Source organism: Sinocyclocheilus grahami, unplaced genomic scaffold, assembly GCF_001515645.1.
Source record: "Sinocyclocheilus grahami isolate Dianchi unplaced genomic scaffold, SAMN03320097.WGS_v1.1 scaffold1181.1, whole genome shotgun sequence".
NCBI classification, from domain to species: Eukaryota; Metazoa; Chordata; class Actinopteri; order Cypriniformes; family Cyprinidae; genus Sinocyclocheilus; species Sinocyclocheilus grahami.
The window spans coordinates 187,746-193,520 of NW_015506360.1; positions in this window are offsets into that span (position 1 = coordinate 187,746).

Sequence of the window (5,775 nt, forward strand, 5' to 3'; positions counted from 1 at the left end):
ATGTAAACATTACTACAAGCAATATTACCGAAGATCTGCCATATTCTAGAGTTAAAGTTAACATAACAATTTAATTTATTCCATTTACTTTGTAATGTCAAATAATAATTATTATTATTTTAATATAATAATATGCTTGAACGTTCCTTATTACAACTCGGAAGACTAGCCCTTGATGAATTACATTTTTAGGTTTTATTTTATTTTTTTATGTAAACATTTTTTACAAGCAATATTTTCTGAAGATTTGCCATATTCTAGAGTTAAAGTTAACATAAAAATCCAAATGTATTCCATTTACTTTATTACTTTAATATCCTGTTCCACCCTCTTTTTTTTTGTACAAATCTCAATTTTCTATCAGAATTGTGCAAATGCAAGAGTGAAGACATTTTGAATACATTTGCCTGTATAAAGCTTGTCTCATTGACCTTACACCGTTGACGTCAGAGTTTTTCATTTTTGTGTGGTATATGATGTGCGGTATATCAATGCTCGGCAGATTGCCATTTCAAAGCACGCCTTTACAAGACTAGAGTCAACTAAACAAGTCTGTCCTTAAGACAAGTATCGGTGTCCATGGAAACCAAGGCCATAAGCCGGCAGCGACTGTCTTTTATAAAGATCATCAGGAGGTGGAGATGGAAGGAGACAAAGACATTCTTAGAAACTTGGTGATAAGTCAGTGCAGCTTTGTGAAAGAAAGGACAGTCTGTGAATGGCATTATAGAAGATTTAAAGGAAACATCAAATCAAACATTGGTCTTTTAATTAATGAGTCAAGCGCTGCACACAGCTGTGGATCTGGAACTGATTCCTACAAAATGACTCAAACTTCACATACTGCTATCACAAATACATACCGTGAAAGATGGGCGGACGGAGGAGGATAGATAGATAGATAGATAGATAGATAGATAGATAGATAGATAGATAGATAGATAGATAGATAGATAGATAGATAGATAGATAGATCGATCTTTTAAATCTTGCATGGATATGTTTAGGTATATTTCAGGCTCTGACTCAAATCACTGGCTGCAAATCAGCCCCACGAGCAAGAGAAGGAATTTCTATCAGGAGATCCTCTGGGAGCTTGTGGTAAACATGGATCACTGCCAAACGCATCATGATTCTCCCAGTTTCCATTTATGACTAATTCTCAGAAGCCTCTCTCACTCTCCCTCGCTCGAACAGCATGTATTATTTTGTAGTTATGACGTGTACCTTTTGTTCCAATCAGACCTTAATGAATATTGTGGCATCCACATATCATCTATTGTTCAATAAAACCCCATTATTAAAAACTCTTCAGACACAGTGAGTCAATAGTGTGGTTTGCTGTCAATTACTGGCCCTAAAAACACATAGCTAAAGGGGGGTCCACAAGAACATTTTTAATATACTTCATTTTTTAATTAAATTATATTTTTATAATTTTAATTATTTAAAAATTGTAGTATCAACATAATTTGAGAACCAAGTTAATTTACAGTCAAATTTACATGACTGTCTTAGTATTTGGTTTGTCCTCTTTTGCTTTAATGACAGCATAATATTAAATATTTCCTATTTCTAGTTTACTTTACTTTTTCTTTTATTTTTTTCAAAAATCTAAAACATTCTGTACATTTACAAACTTAAATTTGAATCCCAGATTTTGGACTCCACTGTACGTTACAAAACATGTTATTGACAATTATATCACCAGTTTACAGAACAGAGTTTGTTTCTCCGCAGTGATGTGAAGGTGTCTCTGTGTGTGTGTGTGTGTGTGTGTGTGAGAGAGAGAGAGACAGCAGACTGACTGTCAGGATGTGTTTGCTGTTCTCCATCTGTGGCGCTGGCAGTGAGAGATGAAGAATGACACATCAGAAGAAAAGCAATAAACAAAATAATCATCAGGGGAAGATGAGGAAAACCTTAGATTGACTCCTACACACAGACCAACATAAATGCATCCATATACATACACACATTTAACATACACCCATGGACAGAATGGAGTAGGCACATTTACATATGAGTCACTGCTGCTCAACCTCTCTCCCTCTCTGTCAATTCAATTTAGCATGCTTTATTGGCATGACAAACAACTGTACATTTGTTTGCCAAAGTGTCATCAGCTTAGATGTGAATAAAAAAAAACAATTACAATACAGAATAGCAATGGGAATTTCACATTGTCTGAAGAAAACATGATTGGTGCTTGCCTGCCCAAATCTTGCCACCACAATGCCAGGGCGTTGCTATGTAGTTGCTATGGTGGGTAGTTGCTAAAGTGCTCTGGGTGGTTGATAGGCTACTGGCCTAAGTTTGCCATGTTTAAAAAATTAGATAGATAGATAGATAGATAGATAGATAGATAGATAGATGTGTGTGTGTGCGCGCATAGTTGGATATATTGATATGTCTGGTATATGAGTCATCACTGGGATATATTTATAGCCCCTCTACCAAAAGAGAGCGAGAGAGGAAGGGAGGGTGTCAGCGGGCCGCTCTGTGTATATGTGGGAAGGGAAGATCTAATGAGAATCTCACTGTGTGGTCAAACTCTGGCACTTTTAGCACTGTGACAGGGCTGTCACCCGTTTCCTTAAGTACAGGCCTCCTCCGGCTCTCTCTCTGTCTGTGCAGATGTAGAGCTGGATGATTTTAATGAACAGAGAGACTCCAACTGCGCTCGACTATGCAAGCGAAGGTCATTTTCCTGTGTTTTCTCCTCAGTGCTCAGTGTTTTTCTCAGAACCCTATTCATTAAAGGTGTGAAAACTTTCTGGGCACCTTTTCATGAAACACCGCACAAACACACACACGCACATTTATGCAGTTGCTTGGCTCATTTCTTGATTGTTTATAATTATAACCATATCTGTGATGTTCAGTATGAGGAATCTAATTTGCACAATCTGCCACAATAACAACAGTGTGTTCGTGCTGGTTTGATGTGGGCTGGTGGGAGTCACAGCCCGTCTCTGCCAGAGATTCACAAGAAACTCAGACATACAGTATATCCAGTTTACCAGTCTCTTATGCTGCTACCTCTTTTTTTTTTTTTGCAAAAAACATATCTAAACAATTATATGGAAGCCTGTTTCTGCCACGGAATAAACAAATAAAAATGGTAATTGTGACTTTTTATCTTAAAATTATGATTTTTTTTCCTCATATCTCATATTGTTGCAGGAATTCTGAGAAAAAAGTGTGAACTGCAAGATATACTAAATTCAGAATTCTGATTTTCTTTCTCGCAATTCTGAGAAAGATTCTGATTTTTTCTCTGAATTCTGAGTTTACATCTCACAATTTTCCCGCAATTCTAAGAAAAAAAGATATAAACTTAAGAGTCGCAAAAATTACGAGGAAAAAAAATCAGAATGGCGAAATATATCTTGCAACATGCCAGTTAGGTTTAGTGTAGGTGGTATATTATTTTTTTAAATGCGATAGAGCATTAACCTTTAAGCGCCACTCACCAGACATTTCATTTCCGAACTGCCACAAAATGTACAGCAACCAGCATAATAAAACGTTGCCAGATTCACATTCATCTGTTTTGAATGAAACTGAACACGCTTTTTTTGTACCACTTACTGAACATTTTACTTTAAAAATGTTGCAAAATGTGCAAGAAGAAACATCATTTGCAATGTAATTTGCAGAAACTTCACCACAGGCATGTTTTAGTCATGCCTAGGTAAAAAATAAAGTAGTAATGTACTATTGTATGTTTATGATTTGGTCTCACAGTTTTTGGACATGACCTTGATTGCATTCCTTAATGTACCATATACAGTGGGTACGGAAAGTATTCAGACCCCCTTAAATTTTTCACTCTTTGTTATATTGCAGCCATTTGCTAAAATCATTTAAGTTAATTTTTTTCCCTCATTAATGTACACACAGCACCCCATATTGACAGAAAAACACAGAATTGTTGACATTTTTGCATATAAATATTGTATTCAATGGTATAAATTAGCCCCTAAAGTGACACTTACATTGTCATTTCATTAATAAAAAAAACATCAAACCAGGTGGCATGTAAACCAATGATGTTCAAACTGATGTTCACTTTAAACTAACATTTAAGCCATTTCTTTGATTACTTTAATTGGTCCCAGAATCTTTTTTGAATGAATGTATTAACTCAAATCCAGCATAGCCTTCTTGATGAAGCTGGTTGATCAAAGTTATGCTTAAAAATCCTAGTGGAAACATCAGAATCTAAAACACAACATCCAGACTAGCAATGCTAGTCTTTTCAGCAGGGTATTCTCAACATCAATGAGGCTTAAAGACTGTACCATCTGAAGATGTTATTTTAAAGACTATGCATCTGCTAGAAAGCTTTGAAGGTTCTTAAATGCTCAAAAAGGGTGACAAACTGTTCCACAACGTATTCGAAGCAGATAATCACAGCTGGTGAATGTAGCAGCTAACCAACACATCTGACCATTAAACATGATGCTGGTCATTCGAAAAAAAGCACAAGGTCACCATAACATGTGACCATTTCAATGCTCAAAAGAGTTCTGAAAGGGACAGAACAGAATTGAGAGAGTAGGAGACTGCAAGCAAGAGAGAGAGACAAGAAGAAACTCATTAGGGATAATGATGTATTAGAGATAGAAAAATGAAAAGAGCCTCCGCTCCACACACGTAAGAGAACACGTCATTCAGACTCATGAGTCAGAGGAAGGTGAAGGAGGAGGGAGAGAAAAAATGAATGAAGGCGAAAGGGCTAATAATAAGACTAAAGATGACCTGGAGAAAAATAAACAAGAACATGTAAATAAGATGGTTTTGGATCTTGAGACTCATGTATATTAAAACAGTGGAAGAGTGAGTTGTGAGTAACAACCAAAAAAAGGGATCCAGGTCTGTTTTTATTGGGTTGTGAACAGTAGGACAAAAACAGCTAATTAATTAATTAATTGATTGACTGAATTATAAGCATTATTATTAAAGAAGTGCAAAAAATAAAAGCATAAATAAAATACAAAATAATAAAATAAAATCATACAAAATATTATTCATGTTTTTATAATTTTGTATAAATTCAAATAATAATACTATAAATAGAATAAATAAAATTATTTGAATTAATTATTCCATTAAATTGATATTATTATTATTATTATAAAAATTTTAACATATACAATTATTACTACTATACAAAATATACAACCTCAGAGATTTTGGTCCATATTGATAATATACAAATAATAACATTTATAAAATACCAAATAATAAAATGTATAAAACAATAATACATGCAAATTATAAAACAAAAAAATGATAAATAAAACTGAAAATAATAAATAAAATAAATTACATATATATATATATATATATATATATATATATATATATTTTATAATACTAGAATTGTAGATAAGAAGATTGTTATGGCACCTCTGTAGAGATAGATACCACTTAGTCACTTTGTTTTCCTGTGGTGTGACAAAAACAAAAAACATATTATAACAAAATAATTATCTTCTTTTATGATCAATAAGAAAATGTCTGAAGAAATGGGTTTGGAACAACATGAGGGTGAGTGCATGAGTTCAAAGCAGTTAAAATATGGCAGAAACAACACCAAGGTCATGGTTTTGATTCCTATGGAATGTAAAAACTGACAACAAATTGAATCCAAATAAGTATCTGATGAATACATTAATGTAATGCAACTATTCCTTCAATTCAGCTGCTTTCTTGAATTATATATATATATATATATATATATACACTCTCCTGCCACTTTATTAG